This window comes from Giraffa tippelskirchi, chromosome 1, assembly GCF_054371585.1.
Source record: "Giraffa tippelskirchi isolate mGirTip1 chromosome 1, T2T-mGirTip1v1.2.pri, whole genome shotgun sequence".
NCBI lineage: Eukaryota > Metazoa > Chordata > Mammalia > Artiodactyla > Giraffidae > Giraffa > Giraffa tippelskirchi.
Genome location: NC_137275.1, coordinates 203,435,045 through 203,447,704, shown reverse-complemented (window position 1 = coordinate 203,447,704; position 12,660 = coordinate 203,435,045). Strand labels below are relative to the sequence as shown.

General features: G+C 38.6%; 1 pseudogene; it reads right to left on the bottom strand.

Moving 5' to 3' along the window:
- Positions 1-7,666: 7,666 nt before the first annotated feature.
- LOC145516443 (casein kinase I pseudogene) lies at positions 7,667-8,318 on the bottom strand (annotated as a pseudogene).
- Positions 8,319-12,660: the final 4,342 nt, after the last annotated feature.

The following is a 12,660-nucleotide window of genomic DNA, read 5'->3' as shown; positions in this document are numbered from 1 at the left end:
CCCAGTTATTGTCTGGTTCATTTGAATGTGGATTTGCCTATTATAATACTTTTACACTAAGGTGAGGGGGGCAATTATCAAATCAAAGTCAAGTAAGAGGTAATGAAGATTTGTCAGATGTTCCTGTGTTCTTAGGTGGGGGTGGGGCTTAAAGAAATGGAAGCTACTTCCCAATTCTGTCCAGCTTTTCTTGTGTTTTCCATCTTTTCCAAGATAGGACTTGTGCATGCTCAGTCGTGTCTGACTTCTTTCAACCTTTTGGACCATAGCCCACTCGGCTCCTCTGTCCATGGGATTTTCCAGGCAAGAATAATGGAGTGGGTTGCTTTTTCCTCCTCCAGGGGATCTTCCTGACCCAGGGATTGAACCTGTGTCTCCTGCATAGCAGGCGGATTGTCTATCTGCTGAGCCAGTGGGGGCCTTTATCCAAGATTAGGTTTTCCTGAATTTATGTATTTTAGCTATCAATTTTAAATATCTTATCTTGATGTATTTTCCTTTTTCCTATTCAAAGATTTCCTTTCTGACTAATGCTTTCTACTCAACACACAGAATTCTAGATTTCAAGTTATGATTTTAAGACAAAAGTTATTTCATTGTCTTCGGGCATCTGTTACTACTAATTTTAAAATCTATCATCTAATTATCAGCTTTTTGTTGGTCTGTCTTCTCTGGTAATTTTTTAAGCTTTCTTTTTACCTTTGATATTATTCAGTTTCACCCCAGTATGAATAGACTAATTTCTAATGATTCTGTTATTTAGTTCTTCCTCCTATCTGGAAATTAATCAGCAGGCTTTTCAACTATGAATTAATATTTTCAGTTGTCTCTCTCTCTGCCCTGTGTTCTAGACAGGAGCTATTTAGTTTTATCTTCTTATTTACTCCATTCTCTTCCAAAGAAAGAAAGAGTTGAGTAATGTCTGTCCTATCCTTCAAAAGTTTTTTAAAATGTCAGTGTCTGTATTGGGTTTCCTTGGTGGCTCAGATAGTAAAGAAGCCACCTGCAATGGAGGAGACCCAGGTTTGATTCCTGGAGAAGGAAAGGGCAACCCCTCCAGCATTCTTGCCTGGAGAATTCCATGGACAGAGGAGCCTGGCAGGCTATAGTCCATGAAGTTGCAAAGAGTCAGACATGGCTGAGCAGCTAACACATCTGTCATTTCTAAGATTTCAAACTGTTTTTGTTTGTTTCTTTTAATGTACACATGTTCCCCGTGTTTTCCTTCTAAGTACTTGTTTTTTAGTGCTGACCCACCTTCCTTTAGCTCTCCAAAGATATAAACATGGTAGCTATTTTAGACTTCCCTGGTGGCTCAGACGGTAAAACATCTGCCTACAATGTTGAAGACCTGGGTTCAATCCCTGGGTCAGGAAGATCCCCTGGAGAAGGAAATGGCAACCCACTCCAGTATTCTTGCCTGGAAATTCCCATGGACGGAGGGGCCTAGTAGGCTACAGTCCATGGGATCTCAAAGAGTCGGACATGACTGAGAGACTTCACTCACTCACTACTTCATTAGTCAGGAGTGAACATTCTAATAGTTGTTTCCTTGATTAGTATTAATTTCTGTTGTGTGCTCTGAACTTTAGGTGGGAAACGCATCTTGAATAGCAAATTTTAGTTTTTTCTGTTTATTCACTATTGTAGCAGTTTTGTTATCACTTTCACTGTCCGTGGCTTCATATGGGCCACAGTTGCCACAGGCATAGCTTGGGGTTCCTTCCCTGGGGTTACATCATCAGTTTATAAAATCAGATTCCTAAGGCAACCTGGCTTGTCCAGGTCCTGGCAAGATGCATGTGATTGCCAAGTAGCTGACTCACCCAGGTGTGGCTTTTACACCAGGCTCAGCAGCCCCTCATCACAGGGCTAGAGTTAAGCAGTAAGCCTGGCTCTAGCCCTCCAACACATACTGAGTGTAAGAGAATACCAGTCTATTTCTATCTCTGAAGTCTACTGGCCTGTGGTTGCAGCTTTCAGTTTCAGGCCCCAAACTTCTGACGGTGTTTCTGACCCATTTCTGATCCATGAAGCTACACATGTTTGCTTTTGCCTTTTTTTTTTTTGATGGAGAGAGATAAAGTTCAGAGTTTGATCACACTGTGCCATTTGGAGGTGGTATTGGTTCCTCTGCTCAGAATGAATGAGAATTCCATACTAATGTGAGGAGGGGGCTCTCAGGATTCCTTAGGTTGTTGATACCAAGGGTGGTTGTTGTTTAATCGCTAAGTCATGTCCGATTCTTTGTGACCCCATGAACTGCAGCATGCCAGGCTTCCCTGGCCATCTCACTGAGTTTGCTCATAGTTAATACCAAGGGTTAAGTTCTGATAAACAGCATAAGTCTAGCTAGTACCTCAGACACAGCAGGCAAGGACAAGAGGATGTACCAAGTTCAATGGGTTTGGCCCCCATGCACTGAGAAAAGCTGCATCACTGTCTCATTACAATAGGTGAAGACGGACTTGAGACATGAGAGTTCTTGCTGCCAGCATTGTGATGTTTTGTCAGGGTGTGGACCACCATTCTCGTATCCCACATAACTAGTAAGCTGTGGGCTATAAAAAACAGTCCATAGAAAGAGCAACCAAGTTTCTTGTAGAATCTGGAAGACTCCTACTGATTAATGTGAAAGCTTTTTCCTGTTGCAGCTATGTGTAGGGGTTCAAAAATAGAACATATTCAGTTTTACATTGTTCAGACTACACAAAAAAATTCCCTTTAAGAATGTCTTTAAGTGTGCATTTTGGAGCAAACAATAAACGGCATATAAAAAGTATAATGTTTCCCAGGAAATCAAAGTTGACATATTTGTTATCAGTTGCTATTTACGTCCAGTTAGACTTCTATTTCTCTTTATTTGTATATAACAACTCACGACCTAGTTGTTCTCTCATTCTGACTTAATTCCAGAGGTCTATATAAGAGATGCTCCCCCTCCTCATATGATCAAGGGCCTTGACTGGTGTGGCCTTCTCATATAGCTGGGGCCATGCCAGGCCACAGGGTACCTGGATTTGTTAATTCTTCAGGATTGTTTGTCTGGAAATACTAAAGTCTTTCAAATCTATACCTATAAATCAGATAGGACCTGTGCTGAGTGCTTTCTGCAGTCATAATGAACATGGAGAAGTGAACTGTGTACAAATCTATGTAATCTTGCTCATACACATCCTAATATGTGCACTTTGCTAATGTAGATCAAAGAACACAGAGGCCACTCATCTCAAAAGCAGGCCTGTGGAAGTAGATGCTTCTTCAGGCTTCTGCATCTAATAGAAAGATGGGTTGAGTTCAGAATGTTGAAGAATAGAGGGTACATTTGGGAACAGTGAGGAGGTCAGTGTCACTGGGGAACTTCAGGAGGAGAGAATGTGTGATTTTGTGGCAAATCCAGAGAAATGAAGCCGGTGAGAAAGTCCGGAAATCCAGGGAGAGGCAAAGCTTTGGTAGGATTTCATTCATGAGGATATTCATGATGTGGTTTCAGAAGGAAAGAGGTTTGAGTATCATGTAATAAGAAGACTGGAGGAGGAGGTGGGATGGGAAAGCCAGAGGAATGGATGGAGTAGTCCCCCTCTCCCAATGTCTCCTTGTTCATGATACCCTGGCCACCATCCTTCGTAGCCTCAGCCTTGGGTTGCTGGCCCATGCAGCAGTGGTAGAGTGCCTCTTCTCCCACTCAACACCTCCTTCCCAGAATTACACCTCCCACTATCAGGTCACCATGTCTTAGAGCAGAGCTGCGATCCCTTTTCACTCTGTTGCTTCCTAGTCTTCCAGCTCACTTATCCTAATTAACTCCGCTAGCAGTTCTTAAGTCTCATTTGGATTTCCAATGCATGGACTTACTGAAACCATGTAACTCAGTTTGGGACTTGAACCCATCGCCTTTTAACTAAGATCACACACTTGGTTTCAGGACTTAATGAAACTCAGTTTCTTGATGTCCCATTGCAGAAAGAATTTAATGAGAGATAAAGTGATAGGTAAGCAGATTTATTTAGAGAGAAACACTCCCCAAAGGCAGGGTGTTGGCTATCTCAGAAGGCAAGAGCAACCTCAAAATATGGTGTGGTTAGTTTTTATGAGCTGGATAATTTCATAGACTGATGAGTGCAATGGTTATTCCAGCAATTTGGGGGAAGAGGTAGGGGTTTCCAGAAATTGGGTCACTGACCACTTTTTGATCTTTGATATTTGGCCTCAGAACTGTCATGTTGCTGATGGATGTGCCATTTGGTTTGTTGATGTGTTAAGTTGAGCTTATCCTAAGGCTAAAGGTCTAGTGGAAGTCAGCTGGTCTGCCATCTTGCACCTATTTGGTTCTAATCAGTATATGTTGTGTCCTCAGGCTATGTCATTCTTTTTTTATTTTATTTTATTTTTTAATTGGAGGAAAATCACTTTACAATGTTCTGTTGGTTTCTGCCGTACAACAACATGAATCCATCATAACTATACGCGTGTCCCTTCCTTCTTGAGCCTTCCTCCCTTCCCCCATCCTACCATTTTAGGTCATCACAGAGTGCCAGGCTTGGATCCCAGTGTTATATAGCAACTTCTCATCAGCTATGTATTTTGCACGTGGTAGTGTATATATGTCGATTCTATTTTCTCCGTTTGTCCCACTATCTCCTTCTCCAACTGTGTCCACAGTCCATTCTCTACTACATCATCTGCATTCCTTCCCTGCAAATAGGTTCATCAATATCATTTTCCTAGATTCCACATATATGTGCTAATACGCAATATTTGTTTTTCTCTTTTTGAGTTACTTCACTCTGTATAACAGGATCCAGTTTCATCCATTTCACTACAGTGGACTCAAATTCGTTGTTTTTTTATGGCTGAGTAATATTCCATTGTATATATGTACCATGATTTCTTTATTAACCCATTTGTAGATAGACAGCTACAAAATGTTGGTTCCATGTCCTGGCTATTGTAAATAGTGCTGCAGTGAACATTGGGGTACATATGTATGTAATTCTTTTAAATCTTGTGTCCTGCCCTCTTCCCTCGTTTCAATTCCCCTTTCTTTATCATCCACAAATCCGCACCAAAATATGCATCATTTCAATCACTTCTGAATGACACCTTGAGTTCAGTTCCTCCACGCTTCTATGTAAGGGTCAATGGTCCAGTTGTTCCAAACATGCATCCAATTAATCTGGGCTTGTGAGAAAAACCAAACCACTTTTAAATTGACTGCAAATTTCAAGTGAGTTCTCAGACTACGGAGCCATTCTACGGCAAACCCTAGGATATGTGCTCTGCTGCTTTTCTTTCTTTCTTTATTTTAAACTTTAAAATATTTAAATTTATTTCAAGAATAATTTAATTCAACAGTAAAAGAAGAGCTTCATTTATTACAATACCTAATAGCTCAAGTGGAGATCTTCATAGAACATGAATTACTGGTCTTGTTCTACATACATTTGAGAAATTAACTGATTTATAAAACACATACTCCAAGTCTTCACTTCTCCCATTTCTTTCCACATACAGCATCTTATCAGAGTACTCAAGCTATAAATGTCTTTTAATTTATACTTGAAGTAATTTATGTATAAGACCCTTTACTGCCCAGTTTTTCTAAGGCAAAATTATAAAACTAATCTTTTTTAAATTGTCTATACTTTAAAGCATAGTATTATAAATACTTCCTAAATGTGGCATTTTATTTGACTATGATTTTTAGTAAGTTGTGTTTCTTCTTTGATTTCATTTTTTTAACATCCACCTCAACCCTGAGGGGCTACAAAAAATATAGCACACTACCCCTCTCCAAAAAGGGTTATAACCAAAAATTCTAAAGATACTGTTTAATTCAGTTCAGTTCAGTTCAGTCGCTTAGTCGTGTCCGACTCTTTGTGACCCCATGAATTGCAGCACACCAGGCCTCTCTGTCCATCACCAACTCCTGGAGTCTACCCAAACCCATGTCCATCGAGTCAGTGATGCCATCCAACCATCTCATCCTCTGTCGTCCCCTTCTCCTCCTGCCCCCAATCCCACCCAGCATTAGGGTCTTTTCCAATGAGTCAACTCTTCACATGAGGTGGCCAAAGTATTGGAGTTTCAGCTTCAACATCAGTCCTTCCAATGAACACCCAGGATTGATCTCTTTTAGGATGGACTGATTGGATCTCCTTGCAGTCCAAGGGACTCTCAAGAGTCTTCTCCAACACCACAGTTCAAAAGCATCAATTCTGCGGTGCTCAGCTTTCTTCACCGTCCAACTCTCACATCCATACATGACCACTGGAAAAACCATAGCCTTGACTAGACGGACTTTTGTTGGCAAAGTAATGTCTCTGCTTTTAAATATGCTATCTAGGTTGGCCATAACCTTCCTTCCAAGGAGTAAGCGTCTTTTAATTTCATGGCTGCAATCATGTTTAATTCAAGATGACAGCAATAATTATGTTTCAAATATGGATTCAGTAAGGTTTCTTTATACAAAATGAAGAGAGTGAAAATGTTGCTCAAAAATTCAAGAGCTTCCAATTTATCTTACCCAGGAAATACAAACTCTTCAATGAATCTTCTATATCTTGTCTTGACCCTGCTCTCTGCTCCAAACCAACTGCTTATTTCTCCTGAAACATATTCCACATTTTTAAACTTTTGCTTTATATTTTTTTAATGCTCACTCTCTCCAGAATTCTCTTATTCTTTAGCCTGCCTTTAAAAATTCCATTTTTTCTTCATGCTCCTCTCAAAAACCACCTTCGCATAAAATCTTTATAGATCCTACACATTCCAATGATACTTCATGGCATTTTATTAATGTATCTCCCATGGTAGAGTTTATTCTGCATTGTTATGTAGTTATTTGTGAATTTATTGTAATAATGATAACAGGAACACCAGCCACAAAAGTTGAGACTTAATGAAAGCTTACTATATGCTAGGAATTAACACACATTATTTCTATTTTATAGATGAGAACTGAGGTTTTGAGTGAATGAGTAACCTTGCATATCCAGGTCTGATTGATTCCAGAGGCTTAGCGAGCTCTTAACCACTCATTACAAAGTCATTTCTCACAGGGTATATGTTTTTCCTTACTTCTGCATTTCTGCAATGTGGAGGGCAGTAGCTTTCAAATAACAGAACTCAGTAGATAATTTATTACACTAAACTAGACTACAGTTAGAAAGAACAACTACTATTACAATTCATTACAACAGGGTATCCAAACACTTCCATTCTAACAGAACAATATTCTCAAAGTTTATACTAACACCACTAATCAAGATTTATGGTTAAACAATTTTAATGTGAACATTAGGGAAAATAGCCTATCTATTGAAAATATGTGCATTTTTATCCTTAATATGTCTGTATACAGTCTGTTTTATAGAAGAAAAGGATACGTATTTCAATCATTCAGTATATATATAAAAGTATGTATACGCACATGTGCAAACACATGCACAAATGCACGCACATATAAAACTGTCATCTGGGCATGATAAAACACCAAATACACTTATAAACAGTGAGAAAATAATACAGAAATAAATTAAGACATTACATACCTAAAAGGACAGCAAACCTGCTTTTTGGATTGTATCTTATCTCCGTGTGGATGTGCTCCTCTGTTTGATATACAGAGTAGGATCTTGCTGAATGCACCCACTAGAGTAGGCAACTATTTACCAATCCAGTCATATTCATGATAAAACATATATCCTTTTCGATCAAACAAGTCAATAAAAAGTTTTCTTAGGTAGTCATAATTTGGTTTTTTTAAAAAATCTAGCCTTCTTATATAACGAAGCTACATTGCCATTTCTTCTGGAAAATTTTCACATTACACTTCTCTTGGTGTGGCTCATTTGTATCTCCAATTTTCTGATACCTCTCTTTTAATGTGTCAGCCTTTAAACCTTGCCAAGGAAGACTGCCTCTCAGAAAATACATGAGCATGTGACCTAAAGCTTCTAAGTCATCCCTTCTACTTCGTTCTTTCCCTAAATGTGTGTTTATGCTCATATATCTAGCTGTTCCTGTAAGACTTTTGTGTTCTTTGTATAGTATATGTTTCTTTGTCTCTGGATCAATATATTCCTTTGCCAAACCAAAATCTATAAAATGAATAACTTGCTGGGTTTTGTTTCCTGGACAACCTGTTAAGAAGTTCTCAGGTTTTACATCTCTGTGTATCGAGTTCTTTGAATGGACATATTCCACATGAGAAATCAGTTGGATAGCTATCATGAGAACCCTTTTAAGAGAAAATGTTCTGTCGCACAAATCAAACAATCTTCCAAAATAGGGCCCAGCAGTTCCATCACCATAGTGTTGTATTTACCACAAGGGCCAAAATAATAAACTTGAGGTATACCATCTCCAGATCCTAACTGCTTGTAGAAATTGGAATACAGTCAAATGTAGCTGTGGTGCTCTGGGCTCCAATTTAATGGCCACATATTCATTTGTATACAAATTTTTCCCTAACTATAGTTCTCCAAAATTCCCATATCCATTTTTTTCCAACTCTAAAGTTAGGTACAACCATTAAAACTCCAGAGGATGAAGAACCAGTTCCTCGAGTGTTAATGCTCTGCTGCTTTTAAAGTGATTTTCCACACCTCTAGGTTTCTGAGTTCTCAGATGTCACCTTCACCTGCCTCTCCTCATTTTAGGCTCATAATCTTGCCTTTTTACCTACAAGTAACTCCCTCAACTCACCTGTCTTTTGGCTGCTCTAACCCTCAACTTCTCCTGAGAGGCTTTTCTCAAGCAATTACTTCCTTTCCCCCCACATTATCAATTTACCCTCCTCTGCTGGTTAGATATCATCCATCTTAACAACAAACTCTCTCTTAACCTTCCTTTCTCTGCAGTTGCTGCCAACTGTCTGATGTCTTTACCTGCATGCTGGGGGCATCTGGAAAAAAAAACCAACAGAACTCTGATTTTCACCTCTCCTCACCTTTTCTTTTCCTAACCTACTCATCTCGGCCTTCCCATCCACATGGTCATACACCTCCTTGACTAAATCAGAAGCTTGACATCACCCGTGTTTCCTTGCCTCAACTACCACCCAGTTCATCATCATGTCTTCTCAATTCTCGGTCCAAATTAGATCTCAATTCTTCCCCTTTGTCTCCATTTTCACATTCACATCCAAGCCATCAGTGCCTCTTGCCTGGACTGTAGCAATTAGTATTTCCACTTCTCTCTCTGCTTTTTCTGTTGCTTCTTGCCTTTTCATTCAAAACACTGCAACCAGGGAAAGTTATGTTAAGGATCAAGTGACTGGTGTAGATAAGATGTACAGAATGGGTATGCATAGACCAGGCGAATGCAGACACCTGAAAATGTAACTTATTGTGCTCTCATCACTTGCCTTTGAAATCTTTCTAGCATGAGACTGAGGTAGAGACAGGAGGAGGGATGCCTGTGGATATTCACTCTCACTTCATGGAGCATTTTCCTTGGTGGAAACATTCTGGATCCATCTTTGCTCAATTACTCTAATAAAAACAGTAACTTTGCTTGTTTTTCCCATGGTTTCACTAATAGCTGGCTTTCTTGTAATGAATTATATAAAATATATGAACTTTGAAATAACAGACAATAGAAACAAATCTCAGCTCCTGCGTTATCACCCGTGTTATCGGGACATGTTTCTTAACCCTCTTAGTCACCCAGTCGTGTCCAACTGTTTGCGACCCCATGGATATAACCCACCAGGCTCCTCTGTCCATGGGATTCTCCAGGCAAGAATACTGGACTGGCTAGCCATTCCTTTTTCCAAGGGATCTTCTTGACCTAGGGATCCAACATGGGTCTCCTGCATTGCAGCCGATTCTTTACCAGTCTGAGCCACTTTTTTTGTTGTTGTTGTTTTTTTATCTATAACTGGTTAATGATTCTGCAGGATTATTCATTACAGAGGAAGAACAAAGCTCCTGGTTAAATGCCATTAACACAGTGGTCAAAGTTCTCTCCTCTTTCTTTGGAATTTTGTGTTTAACAAGTGACATGAAAAATGTCATGACATGAAAAAAAATTTCTTGAGAATTTAAATGCAAAACTCAGAGCTATTCTGACTTTATAAACTAGAGCTTACATGTTCTTTAGAGGAATATTAAGGGAGTGAAAGTCCAGTGCATGAAATCCAGAAACCCCCATATTCTTTTTCAAGAGAGAATCCTGATTTTTCTGTTAATTATATATAGGGGTTCTGCTTTTTTTTAAACTGAAGTATAGTTGTTTTACAAAGTTGTATTCGTTCCTGCTATAAGATCTGTGTTACTTTCAGTAATTTGAAAACTATTCCTTTAATGCCAAAATAATAAATTTTAGTAGTAGAAATTTTAGACATTTGGCAAACTTCTGGAGGAATATTTTAGGAAAGAAGGGACGTAATGTCATTAATGATTGATTCCTTCAATGCCTAATGAATAATGTGGTTCCTGATATCATTAAGTGCTTCCCAGGTGGCACTAGTGGTAAAGAACCTACCTGCCAATGCAGGAGACATAAGAAAGGTAGCTTCAATTCCTGGGTCCAGAAGATCCCCTGGAGGAGGAAATGGCAACCCACTCCAGTATTTATTCCCAGAGAATTCCATAGACAGAGGAGTCTGGTGGGTTATGGTCCAAAAGGTCACAAAGAGTCAGACATAGTGGAGCAACTTAACATGGACACATGCATATACAATATCAATATCAAATGATTCACAGCAATTTAAGATATTAATGCCGCCATATAAGAAGTTGGTTACTATCTTTATGTAAGGTTGGCTTTTTGAGTTGAATTCCAACACAGACTTGGAGAGAAGAACCCCAGGGCAAGTGGTTTATTTAGAAGTTGATCCCAGTTAGGCCCAGTAGGAGAGCAGGAAGTGAGACAGGGATGGGAGAAAAGCAGGAGGCCAGGACTCAGTTTTGTTGAGGACTTCAGAGAGATAATGTGGAACAAGCTTAAAGTTATCTACTCCAGATGAAGAAAAGATAATATTTATTCCCCAACGTCCATTACATTGCTGAGGGCTGATCAGAAAGGCCTCAACTTCTTGGCTCTGCTTCTCTGTTTCACCTGAAAACCAAGAGACAGTTCTCCTGTGTGCAGCTCTAGATGCTTAAGAAAAGACAGAGACATACATACAGTTTGTTAGGATAGTGACTATTTCATATAATTACATACATACCAAAGGAATGAAGTATATGCTCATTCTTGAGGTCTGAATTTGGGTTGATTTAAGTTGGAATCTCCCCTCTATTGCTGTTAGCAATGTAACTTTAAGCTAGTTATTAGTTGCTCCAAATATGGGAAAAATAATACCATAGGAATTATTCATGGTTCCTATGAAGGAACATAGGAAGTATTAGAGTTCATAGGTTCATAGGAAGTATTAGGATTAAGGTTTACAAAACTCCTGGGAGAGTTCCTGACATATAATAGGCATCAATCAGCATTAGGGTACATTACAAGGAGTGAAAATGCTGTGTTTTATGATATGTCACCCTTCAAATTTACTAGGTAATTCAATCTTTTTTCCAAAGAGGTTGAATTGATTTGCATCACCACCAGAGTTCCAGTTGCTCCACATCCTTTTCACTTGTGAGTCTTTATAATTTCAAAATTCATGTAGGTATATATTTGTATCACATTGGGGTTTTAATTTTTGTCTCCTTGTAGATTAATAAGGTTTCTTGGCCATTTGAATATTCATGTGACTTCTTTTTTTGGTGACTTTTTTCATGTGACTTTCCTATTTATCTATTTGGTTGCTTTTAATTGATTTGTAGAAGTTCTTTATATATTCTGAGTGCTATTTTGTTTTCATATGTTGCAAATATCTTCTGCTGTTTTGTGATCTGTCATTTTACTCTTAGTGATGAAGAGAACTTGGTACAGTAAGTCCCCTACATATGAATGAGTTCCGTTGCAAGAGCATGTTTATACATTTAATTTGTTTGTAAGTCCAACAATGTTAGTCTAGGTACCCAACTAACATAATATAGTACTGTACTGTGATAAATTTATAATATTTTTCTCACTAAGCTTTTACTGATTTATTGTAATGCAAATGACTTTTTATTCAGCATTCCTACTAAGCACACATAAATTCTAATAATTTATTTGTAGGTTCATCTTTTCTACTTACTAAGCATATGTGTACAAATAATGTCTTCTAATTCTCATATTTTTGTAAGATATATTTTATTTATAAATGTATTTTATTTCTTTCTCTTGCCATATTGCACGAGTAAGGGCCTCAAGAACAATATCAAATTCAAGTGATCCTTGTTTCCTCTGGATCTCAAAGGAGCAAGATTGTTAATGTTTTATAATTAAGTTTGATATTTGATGGAGGTATATACAGATGCCACTTATTAGATATGGACATATCCTTCTATTACTAGACTGCTGGGAGATGTGTTTTTCTGCTTTTTTTTTTTTTTTAATTTTTTATATGCACTTTTTGTATCTATTAGGATGATGATTGGGTTTCCCTGGAGGCTCAGTCAGTAAAAGAGTTCTCCTGCAATGCAGGAGATCTGAGTTCGATCCCTGGGTCGGGCCGATCCCCTGGAGAAGGAAATGGCTACCCACTCCAGTATTCTTGCCTGGAGAATCCCATGGACAGAGGAACCTGGCAGGTGATGGTCCATAGGGTCTCAAAGA